We start from the raw sequence: 23,114 nt of genomic DNA on the forward strand, positions 1-23,114 counted from the left end.
TGGGTTGGTTTGTGTGGGGGGCTCTCTGTGCCTCCTGGATCTGGATTTCTCTTTCCTTCCCCAGATTCAGGAAGTTTTCAGCCATTATTTCTTCAGACAAATCTTCTGCCCCCTTTTCTCACTCTTCTCCTTCTGGGATCCCTGTCATGTGACTGTTATGCTTGACAGTGTTGCTGAGTTCCCTGGGTCTATTCTCATTTTGCATATTTTTTCCCCCTCTCATCCACTCGGCTTGATTATTTTCCATGACTCTGTCCTCCAGGTGGCCGATCCTTTCTCTACTTTCCTCTTGCTTGCTATTTATTCCAGGTGGTCTATTCTTATTTCCATTTAGGTCTTAAGTTCTTTTTTATGTCTCCTATCTCTTGGTGGAGGGATCTCATGGAGGTCCTGCACTCCTTTCTCAATTCTAGCGAGTATCTTTATGAGCGTTACTTTAAATTCGCTATCAGACATATTGCTTATCTCCGTTTTGCTTAGGTATCCTCTCTGATTTTGTTCTCTTTCATTTGGGACATATTCCTCTGTCTCCTCATTCTGTCTATTGCTCTGTCTGTTTCTCTGTGTTAGGAAAGTCAGCTACATCTCCCTCACTTGAAAGTAGTGGCTTTATGAAGAAGAGGTCCTGCAGTGTAATGTCTCCTGTACCTGAGAACCTGGTGCTTCAGGGAGGTGTCTCCTATGTGTATTGCTCCAGGGCTGTCCTACCGTTGTGGCTGGGATGTGTTTGCCTTCAGTCCTGTTGTCTGTGATGGCTCTCTGGCTATTGTGGGCAGAGCCTGGTGCTCGTGGTATTAGTGGGCCAGTCTGGAGCTGCCTTGGGCTTGAGTCAGACCAGGCATTTGTCAGAGATGCAGTAGCACCAAACTGCAGGCACTTTCCCTGTGTTGTCCCCTGAGAAGCTTTTGTTGGTGGATGGGGCCTGCAGTTAGACCAGCTGCCTGCCCCCAACCCACTGCTGGGGTCACAGTCAGACGGGTGTGTGGTTATCTTCCCCTCTCCCTGGGGCAGAACTTACTTTGGAGTGGTGCTGACCCTTGTCTGGGCTGCACGCACACTGCAAGGCTTGTGGCACTGCTTTGATGGGATCTTGCCAAGAGCGATCGAAGGGGGTGGATCTGCTTCGCTGTGGCCTCTTGTCTATGCTGAGCTGTGGAGAGTCTGTTCTGCCAGTTTTGGGGCTGCTTTCTGGGTTATTTATGCCAATGTGGGTGCTCTCTGGGCGGCCACGCAGCAAGAGGTGAGCCCAGGGTCGTCCTATTCCACCATTTTCCCAGCAGCCTGTCACCTAGAAACAATTTCTAAGAGGGAATTTCCTTAAATAAGTATTATGGAAGTTGGCAAATTGTGGAAACAGTTTTAGCATCTGTGCTTGATATTCTATATTGTAGAACATTTTTGCATATAAGTTCGAGTCTTAGCTGATCTCTTTGCCTTTACATCATGCATGCAGGAAACGGTACATTAATGACACCTTCATTTTAGACTTAGTGAAATTTTTAACAAGTATCGATGAAATCTTTTGATGAACCTTTTTTGAACGTTTAATGACAAAATGTCTTTTGCAGAGACATCTTTTCTTTCATCTCATGAGTCCTTAGCCTGTGCTGTTTTTCAGAAGCAGGCAGACTTCTGGTTGTATAGTCAACTAAATTTTTTCTACTAGTGGAGAAGAAAGGCATTATCAGTAATGGAAAATGCAAATTGCAAAGTATTAGAAGCAAATTTTTTAGAGGCAATTTAAAACTATATTTTAGGGGTGCCTGGGTGGCTCAGGCAGTTAAACATCTGCCTTTGGCTCATGTCATGATCCCAGGGTCCTGGGATTGAGCCCCATGTTGGGCTCTCTGCTCGGTAGGGAGCCTGCTTCTCCCTCTCCCTCTGCCTTCCACTCCACCTGCTTGTGTGCGCTCTCTCTCTCTCTCTTTCTGAAATAGATAAATAAAATCTTTAAAATATATATATATAAAACTGTACTTTAAATAACATATGCTATATATCTGACCTAACAGTGTTTATTTCAGGATAATGTTTTCTTGATTTCTTTTTATAAGGTGCCACCTTATCCCCAAAATTATGGAAAGTACTTTTAAAGAGTGATCTTTAGGTTTTTTAAATTTTAAAATCTATTCTTAATTTTCTTTTTTCCATGTATATGCTTTCTTGGCGCTGTAAGATTGATATTGCCCTGTCAGCTAATCCCTCTTAGAGGGGAACATACCTCAACATAATAAAAACCATATAAGAAAACCCACAGTTAGGTTGCGGCCGTGCCCCTGGAGGACGGGGCGCTGGGTCGGCCGTGACTGTGTGCTTGGCCCTGGTCCCTTCCACTCCCGTCTGGCCGGGGCGGCCGGGACGCTGGCACTCCATGTTTGCTCCGGAGCTCAGGCAGGGGGGCAGGTCGCACACCAGGCCAGTGGCTGACCCTGAGCCTCCACGTGGCATAGGGGGCCCTCAGGAGGAATGGCCACGATGGGCAGGCTGCTTGGCCTGCTGCGGCGGCACGTGCTGACAGGGTCTGCTCTGGCGCACCAAGGCCTGCACATGTCCTCCCGGCAGGCTGACAGCAGCAGAGCCTCGCTCACGTGTGTGCATCGACAGACCTACGCACGCCTCTACCCTGTGCTCCTGGTCAAGCAGGATGGCTCCACCGTCCACATCCGCTATCGGGAACCACGATGAATGCTGGAGATGCCCGTGGACCTGGACACCCTCTCCCTGGAGGAGAGGCAGACGCGGCTCCGGAAGCGCAAGACCCAGCCCGGAAAGAAAAAGGAGGAGAAGCCAGAGCTCAGTGATGACTTTGACGAGGAGCGGTACAAGCGGTTTTGGACAAAAAGTGACCTGCCCGGAAGCTGCCCTGGGCGGGGAGGGTGTGTCTTTAAATGGTGTGTTCACAAAAAAAAAAAAAAAAAGAAAACCCACAGTTAACATCATACTCAATGGTGAAAAACTGAGAGCTTTTCCTTTAACATCAGGAACAAGATAAGAATGTCCACTTTCACCACTTCTGTTCAGCATAGTGGTGGCATTCTTAGCCAAAGCAATCAGATAAGAAAAGGAAATAAAAGGCATCCGGGGAGGAGCTTAGATGGTGGCAGAGCAGGAGGACCCTAATCTTTCCTCTTCCCTCGAACACAACTAGATAACTATCAAATCATTCTAAATACCCCAGAAATCAACCTGAAAACTGACAGAACAAACTCCACAACTAAAGGGAGAGAAGGATCCACATGAAAGAAGGTAAGAAGTGCAGAGATGTGGTTTAGGGGAGAAACAGATTACAGGTGCTGTGGAGGGGAAGGAGCCATGGTTGTACAGAAGGGCGAGGGGTGGGAGAAGAGGGAGAGAGGAGCACACAAGAGAAGGCACAGGGAGAACATTTTCCCAAAGCCATTGGCTGGGAAAATGAGATGGGCTGATTTTCATGAGTTCTTGCAACCGTCAGGGCACAAATACTGGAATTTTAAAAGTCAGCGGGCTTTGCTGGGTTAGAGCCCTAAGGGCACTGCACTGCTCCTAAAGAGAAAGCAGGCAAACAACCTGGAGGTGGTCAGTATGGAAGCAATATCTGGAAAACGCCTAGGTCACACATGGGGGAGATTATTCGCTCTTTTTGGTGTACTCCTCTGAGAGGCAGCAATCAGGGAGATGCCTCTCCAGGGACAAAGGAGCCAGCTGCACCATTTCCCTCTCCTACCCCTCAGCATAAATACAGAGCAACCTGCAATAAGCAGTGCAGCGACCACACTGACTGCCTAACCTACTTACACCAAGTCCTACACTCTTATGCTCTGGCAGGACTGCCCATCTTGGTCAAGATTGCCTTAGTCCCTGTGCAGCAGGCCCCTTCTCCAGAAGACCAGCAGAAACCCCTGCCCACACCATGTCCCCCAACCAGAGTTCTGCAGGGCTTCAGTTCTAGTCGAAGTAGTATCAGGTCTCATTTAACAAGCAGACCAGAGCACACCTAGTTAAAACTGGTGCATTCTGGCCAAGGACCAAACAGTGCCCACTGCAGGCAAGGAGAGCCTCTGTAGATGACTGTCCTAAAGGATAGAGTAGCCAAGGCACAACAAGCAGTGCTCATGAAACACATACCAGAGACCATCCCTGAAGAGTTAGGCCCTGGACATTATATGACCGCTTCTTCATAATATTACTCTCAGGAGCAGTAAACATAACAGGCTTTTCTAATACACAGAAGAAGACAAGGAATTAGACAAAATACCAAGTTGGAGGAATTCATCCCAAATGAAGGAACAGATAAGATCATAGCCAGAGACCTAAATGAAACAGATATGAGTAACATGGCCAATGGAGAATTTAAAGCAACAAACATAAGGACACTCTCTGGGCTTGAGAAAAGAACTGAAGACTTCAGGGAGACCCTTAAGACAGAGATGAAAGAGATAAAGAATCAGAAATGAAAAATGCCATAACTGAGTTTGGAAATAGGCTTGCTGCAATGAACACAAAGCCAAAAGAAGCAGAGGATTAAATAAGGGATATAGAAGACAAAGTAATGAAAAAGAAAAAAGAAGACAAAGTAATGGAAAATAATAAAAGTGAACAAAAGAGAGAAAGAATTATGGAACAGGAGACTAGACTGAGGGAACTTAGTGACTCCATCAAATGTAATAACATTTGTATTATAGGAATCCCAGAAGAAAAAGAGAGAAAAAAGTGGGCAGAAAGTTTATTTGTGGGAATAATAGCTGAAAACTTCCCTAATCTGGGGAAGGAAACAGACATCTAGGTCTAGGAGGCACAGAGAACTCCTGTCAAAATCAACAGAAGCTGGCCCACACCAAGACATACTGTGATTGAATTTGCAAAATGTGGTGGTAAAGAAAAAGTCTTAAAAGCAGCAAGACAAAAGTCCTTAACTTAAAAGGAAGACCCATAAGGCTACCTGGAAATTTCTCAACAAAACTTGGCAAGCCAGAGGGGAGTGGCATGATATATTCAAAATGCTTAATGTGAAAAATCTGTATCCAAGAATACTTTATCCAGCGAGGCTATCATTCAGAATAGAAGGAGAGGTAAAGAGTTTCCCAGACAAACAAAAACTGAAGTTCATGACCACTAAATCAGCCCTGCAAGAAGTATTAAAGGGGACTCTTAGAGTGGACAAGAAGACCAAAAGTGACAAAAATAAGAAGTGAACAGAGAAAATCAACAGGAACAAGAACAAAACAACAAAAATGGCACTAAGCACATATCTATCAATAATTACTCTGAATGTAAATGGACTCAATGCTCTAATCAAAATATATAGGGTGTTAGAATGCAAAAAGAATAAGACCCATCTATATGCTGCCTACAAAAACACTCATTTTAGATCTAAAGACACCAGATTGAGCATGAAGAGATGGAGAAACATTTATCATGCAAATGGATGTCAAAAGAAAGAGTAGCAATACTTAAATTGGACAAATTAGACCTTAAACCAAAGACTAGTAAGAGATGAAGAAAGGCACTATATCATAATAAAGGGGACAAATCCACCAAGAAGATCTAACAGTTGTAAATATTTATGTACCCAACCGATGAGCATCCAGATATATAAAACAATAAATAAACATAAAGGGGGGACACCTCGGGGACTCAGTTGGTTAAACATTCTGCCTTTGGCTCAGGTCATGGTCCTGGGGTCCTGCTATTGAGCCTCGTATTGGGTTCCCTGCTCAGCCAGGAGCCTACTTCTCCCTCTCCCTCTGCCTCTCAGCTGCTTGTGTTCTCTCTCACTCAAATAAATACAACAAATAAACATAAAGGAACTCATTGATAATAATACAATAATAGTAGGGGACTTTAACACTGCACTTACATCAATGTATAGATCATCTAAGCAGAAAATCAACAAGGAAATAATGGCTTTGAATGACACACTGGACCAGATGGACTTGACAGATATATTCAGAACATTCCATCCTAAAGCAACAGAATACACATTCTTTTCAAGTGCACATGGGACATTCTCCAGAACACATACTAGGTCACAAATCAGGCCTCAATAAGTACAAAAAGATTGAGATCATACCATGCATATTTTCTGACCACAATGCTATGAAACTTAAGTCAACTACAAAAAAAAAAAATTAGACCACTAATACGTGGAGGTTAAAGAACATTTTACTAAAGAATGCATGGGTCAGCCAGGAAATTAAAGAAGAAGTAAAAAAAAAAAAATGTGGCAACAAATGAAAATGAAAACACAGAAGTCCAAAACCTTTGCCATGCATCAAAAGCAGTCCTAAGGGAGAAGTATATAGCGATACAGGGCCTACTTAGGAGGCAAGAAAAATCTCAAAAACCTAACTTACACTTAAAGGGATCTAGTAAAAGAAGAACAAATGAAGCCTAAATCCAGCAGAAGAAGGAAAATAGTAAAGATTAGAGCAAAAATAAATGATATTGAAACTAAAAAAAAACCAGTAGAACAGATCAACGAAACCAGGAGCTGGTTCTTTGAAAAAATTAATAAAATTGATAAGCCCTTTGCCACACTTGTCAAAAAGAAAAGAGAAAGGACCCAAATAAATGAAATCACAAGTGAGAGAGGAGAAATAACAACCCAACACTACAGAAATACAGTTATAAGAGAATATTATGAAAAACTATATGCTAACAAATTGGACAACCTGGAAGAAATGGATAAATTCCTAGAAACACATAAACTGCCAAAACTGAAACTAAGAAATAGAAAACTTGAATAAATGGAAACCATCAAAGAAATTGAATTAGTAATCAAAAAAAATCTCCCAACAAACAAAAGTCCAGTGCCAGATGGCTTCATAGGCAAATTCCACCAAACACTGAAAGAAGAGTTATTTCCTATTCTCAAACTATTCCAAAAAATGGAAAAGGAAGGAAAACTTCCAAATTTATTCTATGAGGCCTGATACCAAAACCAGATAATGACTCCCACTAAAAAACAAAACTACAGGCCAGTATCCCTGATGAACATGGGTGCAAAAATTCTCAATAAAATACTAGCAAACTGAATCCAACAGTACATTAAAAGAAACATTCACCACGATCAAATGGGTTTTATTCCTGGGCTGCAGGGATGGTTCAGTATTCACAAATCCATCAATGTGATACTCCACATTAATAAACGAAAGGATAAGAACCATATGATCCTTTCAGTAGATGCAGAAAAAGCGTTTGACAAAGTACATCCATTCATGATAAAAACCCTCAACAAAGTAGGTTTTGAGGGAACATACCTCAACATATGTACAAAAAAAACCCAGAGCTAACATCATCTCCTCAATGGGGTAAAACTGAGATCTTTTCCTTTACGGTCAGGAAGAAGACAGGAATGTCCACTCTCACCACTGTTATTTAACATAATACTGGAAGTCCTAGCCTCAGAAATCAGACAACAAAAAGAAATAAAGGCATCCACATGTGCAAGGAAGAAGTCAGACTCACTATTTGCAGATGATATGATACTCAATATAGAAAACCAGAAAGACTCCACCAAAAAATTGCTGGAACTCATACATGAATTCAGTAAACTTGCAGGATACAAAATCTGTACAGAAATTTATTGCACTTCTCTACACCAATAATGAAGCAGCAGAAAAAGAAATCAAGGAACTTATCCCATTTACAATTGTACCAAAAACCATAAGATACCTAGGAATAAACCTAACCAAAGAGGTAAAAGATCTGTACTCTGAAAACTATAAAATACTGATGAAAGAAATTGAACATGACACAAAGAAATGGAAAAACATTCCATGCTCATGGATTAGAAGAACAAATATTGTTTAAATGTCTCTATTACCCAATGTAATCTACACATTTAATGTAATCCCTATCAAAGTACTAGCAGCATTTTCACAGAGCTAGAGTAAACAATCCTAAAATTTGTATGGAACCATGAAAGACCCCAAATAGCCAAAGCAATTTTGAAAAAGTAAAAGCTGGGGGCATCAGAATCCTGACTTTAAGTTATATTACAAAGTGGTAGTGATCAAGACAATATGGTACTGGCACAAAAATAGACACCTCAATCAGTGAAACAGAATAGAAAACCCAGAAATGAACCCACAAGTATATGGGCAATTGATCTTTGACAAAGTAGGAAAGAATATCCGATGGAAAAAAGACAGCCTCTTCAACAATGGGTGTTGGGAAAACTGGACGGCAACATTGCAAAAGAATGAAACTGGACCACTTTCTTATACCATACACAAAAATAATTTTAAAATGGATGAAAGACCTAAATGTGAGACCTGAAACCATAAAAATCCTAGAGGAGAACATGGGCAGTAATCTCTTTGACATTGGCGTTAGCAACTTCTTACTAGATAGGTCTCCTGAGGCAAGGGAAATAAATGTAAAAATAAGGTATTGGGACTGCATCAAAATAAAAAGCTTCTGCACAATGAAGGAAACAACAAAACTAAAAGGCAACCTATGGAATGGGAGAAGATATTTGCAAATGACATATCTGATAAAGGTATCTAAAATCTATAAAGAACTTCTAAAACTTAAAAAACAATCCAATTAAAAAATGGGCAGAAGACATGAATAGACATTTTTCCAAAGAAGACATGCAGTTGGCCAACAGACACATGAAAAGATGCTAAACATAACTCATCGTCAGGGAAATGCAAATCAAAACTACAGTGCAATAGCATCTCACACTGTAGAATAGCTAAAATTAACAGCACAAGAAACAATAGGTGTTGTCAAGGATGTGGAGAACTCTCTTACCAGTATGAAGGTTCCTCAGAAAGTTCAAAATAGAACTACCTTATGATCCAGCAGTTGCACTACTAGGTATTTACCCAAAGAATACAAAATACTGACTTGAAGGGGTACATGTTTCTTGATGTTTATAGCAGCATTATCTACAATAGCTAAATTATGGAAAAAGCCCATGTGTGTGACTGTTGAATGGATAATGAAGAAGTTGTATCTATACAATGGAATATTACTCAGCCATAAAAAGAATGGAATCTTGCTATTTGCAATGACATGGATGGAGCTAGAGAGTATAATGTTAGGCAAAATCAGTCAGCCAGAGAAAGAGAAATACCATATGATTTGACTCATATGTGGAATTTAAGAAACAAAACAATCAATCATTGGAAAAAAAGAGGAAAATCAAGAAACAGACTCTTTGCTATAGTGAACAAGCTGATGGTTACCAGAGGGGAGATGGGGGTGGGTGGGATAAATTCGTGATGGTGATTAAGGGGTGCACTTTTGATGAGCTGTATGTTGTATGTAAGTATTAAGTCACTAAATTGTACACCTAAAACTAATAGGACACTATATGTTAACTAACTAGGATTTAAATAAAAACTTTAAAAAAAGAGAGAGAAAAGTCATCCAAATTGGTAAGGAAGAAGTAAAACTTTCACTGTTTGCAGGTGACATGATACCATGTATAGAAAACCCTAAAGTCTCCACCAAAAACTATTGGAACTGATAAATGTGAAGTCACAGGATACAAAATTAATATACAGAAATCTGTTGCATTTCTTTACAATAATAGTGAAGTAGCAGAGAGAGAAATGAAGTCAATCCCATTTACAATTGCACTAAAAATAATGAATTTAATAGGAATAAACTTAAGAAGATGAACTATCTGTACTCTGAAAACTATAAAACATCAATGAAAGAAACTGAAGATGATACAAACAAGTGGAAAGATATTCCATGCTCATGGATTTGAAGAACCAATATTGTTAAAATAAGTCCATACTAACCAATCTGCAGATTGAATGCAGTCCCTAACAAAATAGCAACAGCATTTTTTACAGAAGTAGAACAGTAATCCTCAAATATGTATAGAACCACAAAAGGCCTTGAATAGCCAATGTAATCTTGAGAAAGAAGAACAAAGCTAAAAGTATCACAATCCCAGATTTCAAGACCTACTACAGAGCTGTAGTAATCCAAATAGTAAGGTATTACACAAAAATAGACACAAAAATCAATGGAACAGAATAGAGAGTCCAAAAATAAACCCATGCATATATAGTCAATTAATCTATGACAGTGGAGGCAATAATATACATTTGGCAATAATACACAAAGACAGTCTCTTCAACAAATAGCACTGGGAAGACTGGACCACAACATGCAAAAGAATGAAGCTGGACCACTTGCTTGAAGCATACACAAAAATAAACTCAGAATAGGTTAAAGATCTTAATGGTGAGACCTGAAACCATAAAACTCCTAGAAAATAACATAGGCAGTAATTTCTTTGACATCAGCTGTAGAAACATTTTTCTAGATATGTCTTCTTAGGCAAGGGAAACAAAAGCAAAGTTAAAGTATTGGGACTACATCAAATAAACTTTGGAACAGGGAAGGAAGCCATCAACAAAACAAGGCAGCGTACTGAATGGGAGAAGATATTTGCAAATGATATATCCAATAAGGGGTTAATATCCAAAATTTATAAAGAATTTATATAACTCAACACCAAAAAACCAATTAATCCAATTAAAAAATGGGCATAGGATCTGAATAGACACTTTTCAAACAAAGACAGAGAGAAGGCCAACAGACACATGAGAAGATAGGTGTTCATCACTCATCATCATGGAAATGCAGTTCACAACCACGATGATACATCACCTCACACCAGTCAGAATGGCTAAAGTCAAAGAGAAAAAATAACAAGTGTTGGCTAAGATATGGAGGAATAGGAACCCTTGTACACTGTTGGTGGGAATGTGTATTGGTGCAGCCACTATGGAAAACAGTATGTAGTTTCCTTGAAAATTAAAAATAGAATTACCATATGATCCAGTAATTCTACCACTGGGTATTTACCCAGAGAAAATGAAAACATTAATTCAAAAAGGAATATGCACCCTATGTTTATTGCAGGAGTATTTACAATAGCCAAGATATGGAAGCAGCCCAAGTGTCCATGGATAGAAGAATGAATAAAGAAGATGTAGTATATCTACAATGGAATATTAGTCACAGAAAGGAATGAGATCTTGCTATTTGCAGCAACATGGTTGGACCCAGAGGGTATATGCTAAATGAAATAATTCAGACAGAGGACAAATACAGTATGGTTTCACTCATATGTGGAATTTTAGAAACAAAACAAATGAAGAAAACAACAAAAAAAACACCAGACTCTTAAATACGGAGAACAAACTGGTGGTTGCCAGAGGGAACGTCCATGCAGTGATAAGTGAAGTAGAATAGATAAAGGGTATTAAGGGTACACTTATCATGATGAGCATTGAAAAATGTATAGAATTCTTCAATCATTATCTTGTACACCAGAAACTAAAATAATCTTGTAAAGCATACTTCAATTAAACTGTAAAAATTTAAAAAATAAAATATGAATCCTATATTTTATGTGAGAAGACAAAGTAAGGGGAATTTGGATCCACTTAAAAACAAAGCAGTAATACCTGGTAATGATCCTCACATGGTGGACACTCAATAAAGGCTTATTAATGAGTGAGGCCCAGGCTCCTGCACCAAGGCTCAGCTCCTTACTACTGTCCTCAAACGCACTAAGAATCAAAGGCAAAGTAAGAGGTTTTCAAAAGGCCCTGAGGCACAAGACTTGTAAACCAGACTGAGAAAGTGATCAGCTTAATCCCATCCTGCACGCTCTTTGACAGCCAGTTATGCAGGACATGTAAGGGTTTGGAAGCCTGCTGTCCTCCCTGCCCTTTCCTTCTGTCACTGTCTCTTTTCCCCAGTTCTACAGGGGCCTTGCTGCATTCTCTAGTTGGCTGCTCCCCTGGAGTGTCCCACAGGGCTCAGCCCAGGAGTTGTCTGACATCCACGCCCCACACCTATCCCACTTGAACTTCCCACATACTGTTCCCTCTGCACTTTACAAGCTGGCTGGATGAACTAAACCAGATAAACTCAGTTCTGACTTGAGGTCTATCTGTGTTATGTTTCCCACACTTGGTAACCTCTACCTGGGAGTTACATTTGGGAGACTGTAGCTAGACATGGCAGAGCTTCCTGGAGCATCAGTGTTACTCCAGGATATGGGGGAAGATTTATTATTTGGAAACACATAGATATATTATTGTGGTGAATAATATAAAATTCACTTGATTTTAAGATAAAACATAAAATATAGAAATGTAATACTCAGTGTTAGTTAAGTCACATCTCCATACACTTCCCCTTCATCCCCTTGTCCTACCCCATGTATAAACCCATTCACTCTCTTCTAGAATTCAGGGCATGTTGGGGGGGCGGGGAGAAAAGATGCTGAGTTCATGCCGTTATTAAGGGCTGTAGCCCTTGAGTTATGAAAATTTAGTACTTGCTCAGTTGTGATGACTGTGTTAATTTTTTCTAATCACTTCCAGTCTCTGACAAAGCTATATACCTTATGGGACACACAGGAAACATCTCCCTCAACATTTTCCACTTCATTCCCAAAAAATCTTGATCAGATCCATCCCCTGGGTCTAGTGAGTATTTATTGAGTACCTGCTGTACACGCAGGGCATTGTGCTAAAGCATGACGAAGGCCCTGTCCTCTAGGAGAAATATTATAGTGGTGGAGAAGACCAAGCTGGCCATTCCTTTTACTACACTCACACCATGCATGCATAGAACATCATGCATATGCAGAAGCTTCAGCTGCATACAGGCTGCTTTTTAAGGAGAGCGTGGACACAAAGGTCCAACTGCAAAGAGGAAAATAATCGCAATCCCAAGTTAACTAAAATCTGTTTTAAAAGAAGTCTGTTTATGAACTGAAGCTAGTTCTTACAAAAATCACAATGACCAAAGCCAGATAAAACCCATTAGAAGGTTTGTGTGAGATATTTGAGATTTGCAAAATTAGCTTTAATGGGTTAGGAGAAACAGTAAACTATTTCTGTCTGGGCAAGATTTTGCTTTTCCTGTGTACCTAAAGTTAGAACCAGTCATCCCTGAGGCTGAAATGCTTCCTCACAGGTAGGCCAGATAGACAGATGTGCATTCTCTTTTTAGTTGGGTCAGCCATCTTTCCTACATGTTAGGGTTAACTCTAACAAGATAGCTAAAGTGGCAGAAATCCTTTGTTGCCTAATACCAAGGGCATTGTCAAAATACACTAAACTGTGAATTAGGCAAATAGCAATACTTTATCTTTCATTTTTCTCAGCCTGATTTATTTTTAATTTTTTTAAAGATTTTATTTATTTACTTGAGAGCCAGGGGCAGAACACTGAGGGAGAGTGAGAGAGAGAAGTAGACTCCCTGCTGAGCAGAGAGCCTGACATGGGCTAGGTCCCAGGACCCTGAGATCATAACCTGAGCTGAAGGCAGATGCTTAACCAACTGAGCCACCCAGGCGCACCTCTCACCCTGATTTTTATGGCATACTGCTCTTCCTAACTGAATTCCAAGCCAGCTTTCTGAGTTTGACATGGTAGAGCTCCCACTTGCTGATGTATGTGAAGGATAGCTCAGTAAGTACTCTCCTTCTCCCAGAATATCTATCCCACTGATATTTCACCATTAGAGACATACCTTTGGGTTCAGTCAGTCTCCACAAGGTCTCCATTTAAGTGCACCTATGCTGCACAGGGGAGGAATGAGGTGAGGTAAGGTGTAAGATGAAAGAGGCACCTGGCTGGGAAAGCCAAGCCCAGGAACAGGTTTCAGAATTTTACCAACAGTTTTATTAGAATATATTTCCATTTTGTTGATTTTTCTTTTTTCTTACCCACTCCCTGCTACTTAAAAGGGGATTTGAGGGTACATACATAATGAGGAGTCTGTTTGAATCGTTTTCTCTCTCACTATCTGATTCTCTGTCTGGAGGTAGTGGTGGAGGATGAGACATATCTGTCATTTGTAATGTGATGTAACTGATTAGATAAACTGTTCTCGAAGTTATATTTCTGTTTAGAAGAATACTTTGAGGTGAATTCCCTTTCCCCCCTTTTTACTAGTACCTTTCTCTGAATCTTTAATGAGTTGATCACTTATTTCTGATCTGGACAAGTTTCTGTGACTCTTAATTCTATATAGGGCCCTTATGTCCTCTGAAGAATGATTGCTTTCTGCATAACATCCAGTGTTCTTTGCTGTTTTCCACCCACAGAGCCTTTCTTGTTGAGGAGGAGGTGTGATGTAGGAAAATTATGAGTGCTTTTCAAACCCATTTGAATTGATGGCCCAGATGGTAAAGAAAATCCCTTGAGGAGCTAAAAATTGAATGGATGATAGCAGAATTTAAAAAAATCATAATTAGACTCCCATTCTTTTAGGACCATTTTAGAGGTCCCAGTCTTTATTTATTCATCTGAGTTCCATTTCTCAATTGATAGTGACCTCCTTGAGGGAAGTCTTGGTTTGTACACCACTGAAACCCCCAGCATCTTAGAAAGTGGTTCTTTAATATAATGATAATAATGGCTAAAATGGATTGAATGCCTTTTATGTGTTAAGTACTGTACTAAGTACATATGCTACTTTATTTAATTTGTACAACCTTAAGAGGGAGATATTGTAATTTATTCCCATTTTATGGATGAGAAAATAGAAGTTGAATAAGACCCAAGTTGCAAATACCTAGTAAGCAGCTTGGAGACAGAATTCAAACCCAGGTATTCTAGAGTATGAACTCTTAACCATTATATTATACTACTTCTTATTAAATACTTAGTTTTAAAATAAATATTTGTTGAGCAAAAGAATGAGCAAACCAAACCTAAAATTAATTTTCTGAAGTCGCACAGATATTTTACCTCTTAGAATGTACTGCTCAGTGTAAGCGGTCAACCAGGATGCGTGGTGCTGTGCTTGGTGCTACTCAAAATTCAAGGAGATATCACCTGTTATAAACACCCAACATGGGATAAGAGTATTAACACTGAAATTTCTTCTCTTTTTCTCGCCTTTAAACAAAATAACAAAGAGCAGTTTAACAGTGATATTTGGCTTATGAACTTAACGTCTATTGTGCAATGATAATGGCAAGTTAATGTGGCATCAATGAGGTGGCGCTGTCATTTAAGTACAAATTAAAATGTGGATTTTCATCCCAATTCTATATATATTAAGTAGTGTGCTCTGGGAACCACTGAGTATTTTCAAGGGGGACAGCCATTTAACTCTAAGCAGAACCATTTGATTTATGAAGACCAGAATATTTGTTAAAAGAGGGGTAGCAAGGAAGTGACTTGGGTAAGGATACTACTTCCTAGTGGAGAGAACACTGGATTATGAGTCAGGATATCTAGATTTTAATCCTGTCTCCATTTTAAATTTCTGTTGGGTTTAGCTAAAATATTTCTGCTGTTAATACTTTGCTTTAATATCAGAAAATGTCCTAACTACACTAGAAAATATGGTCACCTTCTTTGTGTCTTTGTAACGATACAGTGTTCGTTTGGTAGAATTTTCTGTCCACCGCCAGTATTGCCTTTTATCTTCTTAAAAAAAATCTGATCACATTACTCTCTTCTTCACCTCAATTTTTATTAAGCACTTGCTCTGTGCCAGAAGTTGATATTTATATTCAGTAATTCATTTAATTATCTCAATTACCTTATGAGGTGGGCACTGATACCCACATTTCACAGATGAAAAAACTGAAGCACAGTAGTACCAAAAGTAGCATAGTGATTGATGGAGCTAGTATCAGACCCAGACAGTTCCGTGCCCAGACCAACACTGTCAATTACTACTCTTCACTGCCTGTCAGTAAAACATTTCTTTCTTGAAAATCATCAACAAAAACATTTATGAGCTCCTAATTTATGCCAGTTCTAGGCATTGGAGATTCAGAGGTGACCAAGATGTAGGCACTGGGGTTCAAATAATTTGTACTTGATCAGGGTGCTTTCCTTATAACCTTTCTGGTGATTTAATCAGGAACATGGGGCCACTCCAGCCCCCACCCTGTTACATAGAAAGAGAAAGCAGCATATTAAACTTTCTCCAAGACTAGTCTGTGGCTTAAGGCCTCAAGCATGACCGATTTTTCATCCTTCAGCCCTCCCCTTTTCTTATCAGAAGATGTCTATGTTAGCATCCCCTTATTCTATGTAGACAGGCAAGGCAGTACAATAGCGTGGGTAAGAGCCACAAGCTAGTTCTTCTCCCTGTACCTTATTTTTTTTAAATAAAAGTTTTATTGGAGAAAAATAGAACCATCACGTACACAGGGAAAAGAGCACAAATTTTAACTGATACAGAACAACTGAAAGTCATCATTACCCAATGTTGTTTGCAATTACTTTTCAGTTTCTTAAACATCTCCCCTCAACTTGTTTTTTTTCCTTAAAGATTTATTTATTTATTTTGGGGAGAGAGTGTGGGGGGAGGGGCAGCGGGAGAGGGAGTCTTTTTTTTTTTTTTGAAGATTTTATTTATTTGACAGAGAGACACACACACACACACAGAGAGAGAGAGAGAAAGAGAGAAAGAGAACACAAGCAGGGGGAGTGGGAGAGGGAGAAGTCAGCTTCCCGTGGAGCAGGGAGCCTGATGTGGGGCTCTATCCCAGAACCCTGGGATCATGACCTGAGCCGAAGGCAAACACTTAACCAACTGAGCCCCCCAGGTGCCCCAAGAGAGAGTCTTAAGTAAACTCCCCACTAAGTGCGGAGCCTGATGCAGGGCTCAATCTACTACCCTGAGATCATGACTTGAGCTGAAAGCAAGAGCTGCATGCTCAACTGACTGAGCCACCCAGGTGCCCCTCAACTTGTTTTTTAATAGTCTTGCTAATTTTTTCAGTTGAAATAGCATCAAATTTTCAAAAAATTAAGAGCTTCAGGGAAGGGACCAGCTTTGAAGATAACAAAAGTGACAGCAAGAGTCTCCTCCTAATAGGGACCAGTTCTACCTAAAATTTCCTTAAGAGTAACTATTGAGTCTTCTGGAATAGTTGTATATCTCAGAGACCATCAGGGATGAGTTAGGACACTGACCTAGATGGTCCAGTGTGGAGAGGACAAACAGAATAGCTGCATTTCCTTGTCAGGTGAGCTCATGCAAGGAAGCCAGGGAGAAGCTGAGAAAATAGAGGCAATGGCTGCTCAGAAAGAATTAGGAAGGCATTCTGAATACACATATTGTTAACAGTGTGCAAGTTGATACAATTAGAAACAGGCAACTTTTTATAATAGCTGGTCACAGGTCTTGAGAACTCAAGAAAACAAACAATAGTGGACACAAGAGCCAAAAGTCTCTTCAGTCCACTGTTAGGGCCTAAATATTCTTCCTAATGGCTCCACATAGTCAAGGAAATAGAATGTTGCCAAAGGCATCAAAGCAGTTCTGATTTTAAAAAATCCAAACAAAATTTTCTGTTTCTCCTCCAAGATCAGCTCCCTTCAGTGAAAAACGAACAAGCAACAAAAACAAAAACAAAAACCCCACAAAAAGAAATGAACAAAAACCCCACTGATGCTAAAGAGCAGCCTTTTACTCACATTACCAATTTGAATAACAGTGCTTTTGCTATTTTCTGTGTATGAACAATCCTAAGACATTCCCCTGAAAAGTAGATGTCCAATGGCTATGAGAAATCTTCAAGAAATTTTGAAAGGAATAAGATCAGCATAATACAGATTTTGAAATTCCCAACTAGGGAGTATATGGGGAAAACAAAGGAGGACCTTTATGCCTAGGGTTTTAGGAAGTTAGAAGAACGATAGGAAAGATTTATTTACCAAGAAAAGCCCCGTGTACCTTAGTTGCTGTGTGACGTCTCTGCAAGTCTTCTCATCTGTGATGGGGTTAATCACTGGCTCTACCTCACAGGGTTGTTGGGAAAATGAAAGTCGTGTTTTAAGGAACTTGGCACATGGCATGTAGGAAATACTCCTGAAAATGTTTGCGGAGGGGTGTGTGTGTGTGTAATGGCACATAGGCATATCTATATGAACATGTGTAATTTATGTAATGTACATACACACCATGGTATTATTCTTGTTTAGGTTATGATTATAGTTTGACTTGAAACCTACACTTTCATTTCTGACATTGAATTTACAGCTCATTTTAATTTGCTTTCTTATAATAAAAATGTTAACCATAAGAGATGGCACTTTTCACATACGAGCTATTTTTTCTATTTTTAGAGACCCACTGTCATCTTTGGTTCTAAAAAATGTAATTCATGGAATTATGGGGGGAGAGGCTAGACTCCAGATCGCTGGGTTGTTTGAGTGCTCTGAGCATTTTGGGGTTCTATAATAACTCTAAAATTTTGTTTGTGGGTATCCTATTAATTTATGGATCTACAGAAACTAAAAATGAAATCCTTCATTTATAGGAATTACCTAAACAGAATGTGGATATTCCCGTTTTATTATTTATATGGAATGAGAACACTTTTTTTCTAAGCTTCAGTTTCTTTTTTAATGAGTGATTTTCACCATTTCCCCTTTCCCATTTTCTTATACACTGTAAATCTCATTTTAAAGTTCAAAACCAGGGCCAAAAACTTAATTCTGGGTTGTTTGGGGAGGATAATTACATGCTATAAGAAAAATTAAGAGCTTCTTCCTTTTTTTAAATTTATTTTATATGTTCTGTTAATCACCATACATTACAACATTAGTTTTTTTTTATTTTTTTTTATTTTTTAAGATTCTATTTATTTATTTGAGAGAGAGTGAGAGAGAGTACAGGCCAGGCGGAGAGGCAGAGAAAGAAGGAGAAGCATACTTCCCACTAAGCAAGGAGCCTGACATGGGGCTTGATCCCAGGACCTGAGCAGAAGGAAGATACTCAACTGACTAGAGCCACTCAGGTGCCCTGACATCATACCCATTTTTTTTTATTTTTTATTGTTATGTTAATCACCATATATTACATCATTTGTTTTGGTGTAGTGTTCCATGATTCATTGTTTGTTCATAACACCCAGTGCTCCATGCAGAATGTGCCCTCCTTAATACCCGTCACCAGGCTAACCCATCCCCTCACCCCCCTCCCCTCTAGAACCCTCAGTTTGTTTCTCAAAGTCCATAGTCTCTCATGGTTCGTCTCCCCCTCCAATTCCCCCCCCCTTCATTTTTCCCTTCCTACTATCTTCTTCTTTTTTTTTTTTTTTAACATATAATGTATTAGTTGTTTCAGAGGTGCAGGTCTGTGATTCGACAGTCTTACACAATTCACAGCGCTCACCATAGCACATGTACTTGACAGAGAGAGACACAGCAAGAGAGGGAACACAAGCAGGGGGAGTGGGAGAGGGAGAAGCAGGCTTCCCGTGGAGCAGGGAGCCCGACGCGGGGCTCGATCCCAAAACCCTGGGATCATGACCTGAGCCAAAGGCAGATGCTTAACAATTGAGCCACCCAGGCGCCCTGAGCTCCTTCCTTTTTTTTTTTTTTTTAAGATTTTATTTATTTGAGACAGAGAGAATGAGAGAGAGAGAGCACATGAGAGGGGGGAGGGTCAGAGGGAGAAGCAGACTCCCCGCTGAGCGGGGAGCCCGATGCGGGACTCGATCCAGGGACTCCAGGATCATGACCTGAGCCGAAGGCAGTCGCTTAACCAACTGAGCCACCCAGGCGCCCGAGCTCCTTCCTTTTTAATACTATGATTTTACTGATCCTGCACATTTTCCCCTTAGGATCATACAAAGTGAAAAATGAAATTGTTTAATTTTCATTGGTATCTTTCTGTAGTTAAGTTAAATGATGGATATGTGTTGGGGTGGAGTGCAGGCATGTAGCATAGGTATAGGAAATGTATAGTAGGGATGAAGAATCATTTTCAAAGAACCATATTGGTCTATATTCTTATACACTATTGTTCTCACAGAAGGAAAAGATTAGGATGCTTCCATATCTATGCCCAGTTTTGGGATTGAGGAATTCCTGGTTTAGAGATATCCTTATTCAGCAGATCTCTGTGTCACAGGGCCACACATCAGAGACCTGTTTTACAACTGTGGATGTTTTAGAAAACAGTTGAGGTGTAATTAACATACAATAGACTGCACATATTTAGTGTACAGTTTGATAAGTTTGGCATATTTGTAAATTCTTGAAACTACCACCACACTCAAGATTTGAACATAATCAGCACTACCAGAAGTTTTCTAGTGCCCCCTTGAAATCCTCTTCTGCACCTCCATCTCCATCTCACCCTATCTGCCCTTTCCCCAGGCAACCATTAATCTGTCTTCTGTCATTTCATGCTACTTTGGATTTCCTAAGATTTTATATAAATGGAATCATACCATATGTATTCTCTTTTTGTCTGGCTTCTTGCACTCAGCATAATTATTTTGAGATTCATCCATGTGCAAGTATGCATCAATAATCCATTCCTTTTTATTAGTGAATATTAGTACTCCATTGTATGGAAATACCACAGTTGATGTATCTATATTCACTGTTCATGGACATTTGGGTGGCTTCCGGTTTTTAGTTATTACAAATAAAATTGCTGTAAACATTTGTGTACAAGTATTTGTATGATCGTATGATTTCACTTTCTTTGGTAGGTATCTGGGAATAGAATGGTTGAACCAAATGTATGTTTAAATTTTTAAGAAACTGCTCAGTTATTTTCCAAAGTGGTGATACCATTTTACATTCCCACCTGCAGTAGATGAGAAATCCAGTTTTTGAAATTCTTGTCAACACTTGTTATGGTCAGTCTTTTTAATTTTAGATATTCTAATAGATGTGCAGTGGTATCTTACTGGTTTCTTAAAAATTAATTTAAAAGTAATCTCTACACCCAATGTGGGGCTCAAACTCAGGACCCCGAGATCAGGAGTCGCGTGCTCCTCCAACTGAGCCAGTTAGGTGCCTCAAGTGTCTTACTGTTTTAATTTGCATTTCACTAGTGGCTGATGATGTTGAACATCTTGTGTTTATTTTCCTTCCATAAGGTCTCTGTCACAGTTGTTCAACTCTGCCATTTTATAGTGAAAGCCCCCATAGACAATATGTTAATAAATGGGTGTGGCTGTGTTCCAGTGAAGTTTTATTTACCAAAACAAACAACAGCAACAAAAAAACAGCAGGGAAAAAAAAAAAAGAGCAGGTTGTACATAGACTTGGATTTAGTTTGCTGACTCCTGAAGTATGATCATGTCATCTGCAAATTAAAGACAGATTTATTTCTTCTTTTCCAGTCTGGCTGTATTTGAATATTTCTTTTTCGTGCCTGATTGTACTCTCTAAAACTTCCAACACAGTATTGACTAGAAATGGTGAGAGCAAGTATCTTTTCTTATTCCAGTTCTTAGGGGAAAAGCATTCAATCTTTCATCATTAATTATAATCTCAACTGTAAATTTGTTGTGGATACTATTGATCAAGATTAGGAAATTCTCTCTATTGTTAATTTTGGTTTAGTTGAACTGGCTTTTGTTTTATTAATTTTCTATTTTTTTCTGTTGTCTATCTATGGAGGTTCCTTTCTATTCTAAATATTTTTATCAGGAATGGATGTTGGATTTTGTCAAATGATTTTTCTGCATTTATTGAGAATATTGTAGTTACATTGATTGGTTTTCAGATGTGAAGCCAATCTTGCATTCCTGGGATAAACCTTAGTTGGTCTTTTTTATGTTTTTGGATTTGATTTGCTAAGATTTTATTTGGAACTTATTTAAAAAGATTCTATTTATTTATTTGAGAAAGAGAGAGCACAAGGAGGGGGAGGGGGAGAGGCAGAGGAAGAGGGAGAAGCAGGCAGCCAGCCCCCCCTGCCCCTCCCGCCACCATACAGGGAGCCAGGGAGCCTGGGAGCCTGATGTGGGGCTCAATCCCAGGACCCTGGGATCATGAACTGAGCTGAAGGCACTTAACCGACTGAGCCATCCAGGCGCCCCTTTATTTGGAACTTTTGTGTCTGCACTTATGAGATATATTGATCTGTAGTTCTCCTGTAATGGTTTTGGTAATGGAGGTCATGGAGGTAATGCTGGCCTCATAAATAAGTTGGGAAATATTTCCTTCTCTCTACTTTTTTGGAAGAGTTCAGATTTGGTATTATTTTTTCTTTAAATGTTTGTTAGAATTCAGTGAACCTGTCTGGGCTTGGAGGATTTTTTTTGTTGTCTTTTTTTTTTTTTTAATAGACATAAAGATACTCAGAGTACTCATTTGTTCTTGAGTGAGCTTTGGTAGTTTGTGTCTTCGAAGGAATTTATTTTCTTTAAGTTGTCAAATTTGTGTAAACTTGACTGTAATATTGCCTCATTTTAAAAATACCTGTACAGTTGTAGTGATGTCCCCCTCTCATGCTTGATATTGTGTCTTCTCTCAGTTTTTCCTGCAGTCTAAGTAGAGGTTTATTAATTTTATTGATCTTTGCCAAAACCAACTTTTGGTTTTACTGTTTTTTTCTCTGTTTTTCCATTTTCTATCATGATTTCTGCTTTGATCTTTATCGTTTCCTTTATTCTGCTTACTTTGGATACAGTTTGCTTCTTTCTTCCTACTTTCGTAATGCAGAAGACAAGGTTATTGATTTGAGACCTTCTTTCCCACGGTAGGCCATTAGTGGTGTCAATATTGCTCTAATTACTGCGTTAGCGGTCTACCACAAATTCTGACATGTCATGTTTTCATTTTTGTTCAGTTCAAAATACTTTCTTTACCTTTTGATTTCTTCGTTGCTCTTTGGGTTATTGAAAAGTGTTTAGTGTTGGTTTCCAAATATTAGGGATTTTCCAGATACCTTTCTGTTACTGATTTCTAATTTAATTTCATTGTGGTTAGAGAACAGACTTTGTATTACTTGAATCTTCTAAATTTTTTTTGTGATTTATTTTATTGCTCAGAATATAATCTACTTTGGTAAATGTTCCATGTGCATTTGAGAAGAATGTATTTTGTCGTCTTTGAGTGAAGTGTTCTATAAATATCAACTAAGTTAAGTGGATAATGCTTTTTGAAGTCTGTGTTCTTACTGATTTCCTATCTGCTTGTTCTATTAATTATTGAGAGAAGACTGTTGAAATTTAACAACTGGATTTGTGCATTATCTATTTTGCACCTTTGTTATGTAATGTCTCATCATTTCTTTTTTTCCTCTTTTTTTTTTTTGCCTTCTTTCAGATTGAGTAGTTCTTACTCTGTTTTATCTCCTTTGCTATTAGTTATAATTCATGACCTTGACATATTTTAAACAGTAGTAGTTGGTTA

The 23,114-nt window shown here is 39.2% G+C and overlaps 1 protein-coding gene and 1 pseudogene across 2 annotated transcripts in view; both read left to right on the top strand.

Moving 5' to 3' along the window:
- Positions 1 to 23,114, top strand: part of JAM3 (junctional adhesion molecule 3) — a 106,683-nt gene that overhangs the window by 29,031 nt on the left and 54,538 nt on the right. The gene's annotated exons all lie outside the window — the stretch shown is intronic.
- The window catches only part of LOC113914376, a 50,413-nt pseudogene continuing 29,765 nt past the window's right edge, over positions 2,467 to 23,114 (top strand).

This window comes from Zalophus californianus, chromosome 11 (genome assembly GCF_009762305.2).
Source record: "Zalophus californianus isolate mZalCal1 chromosome 11, mZalCal1.pri.v2, whole genome shotgun sequence".
Classification (NCBI taxonomy): Eukaryota; Metazoa; Chordata; class Mammalia; order Carnivora; family Otariidae; genus Zalophus; species Zalophus californianus.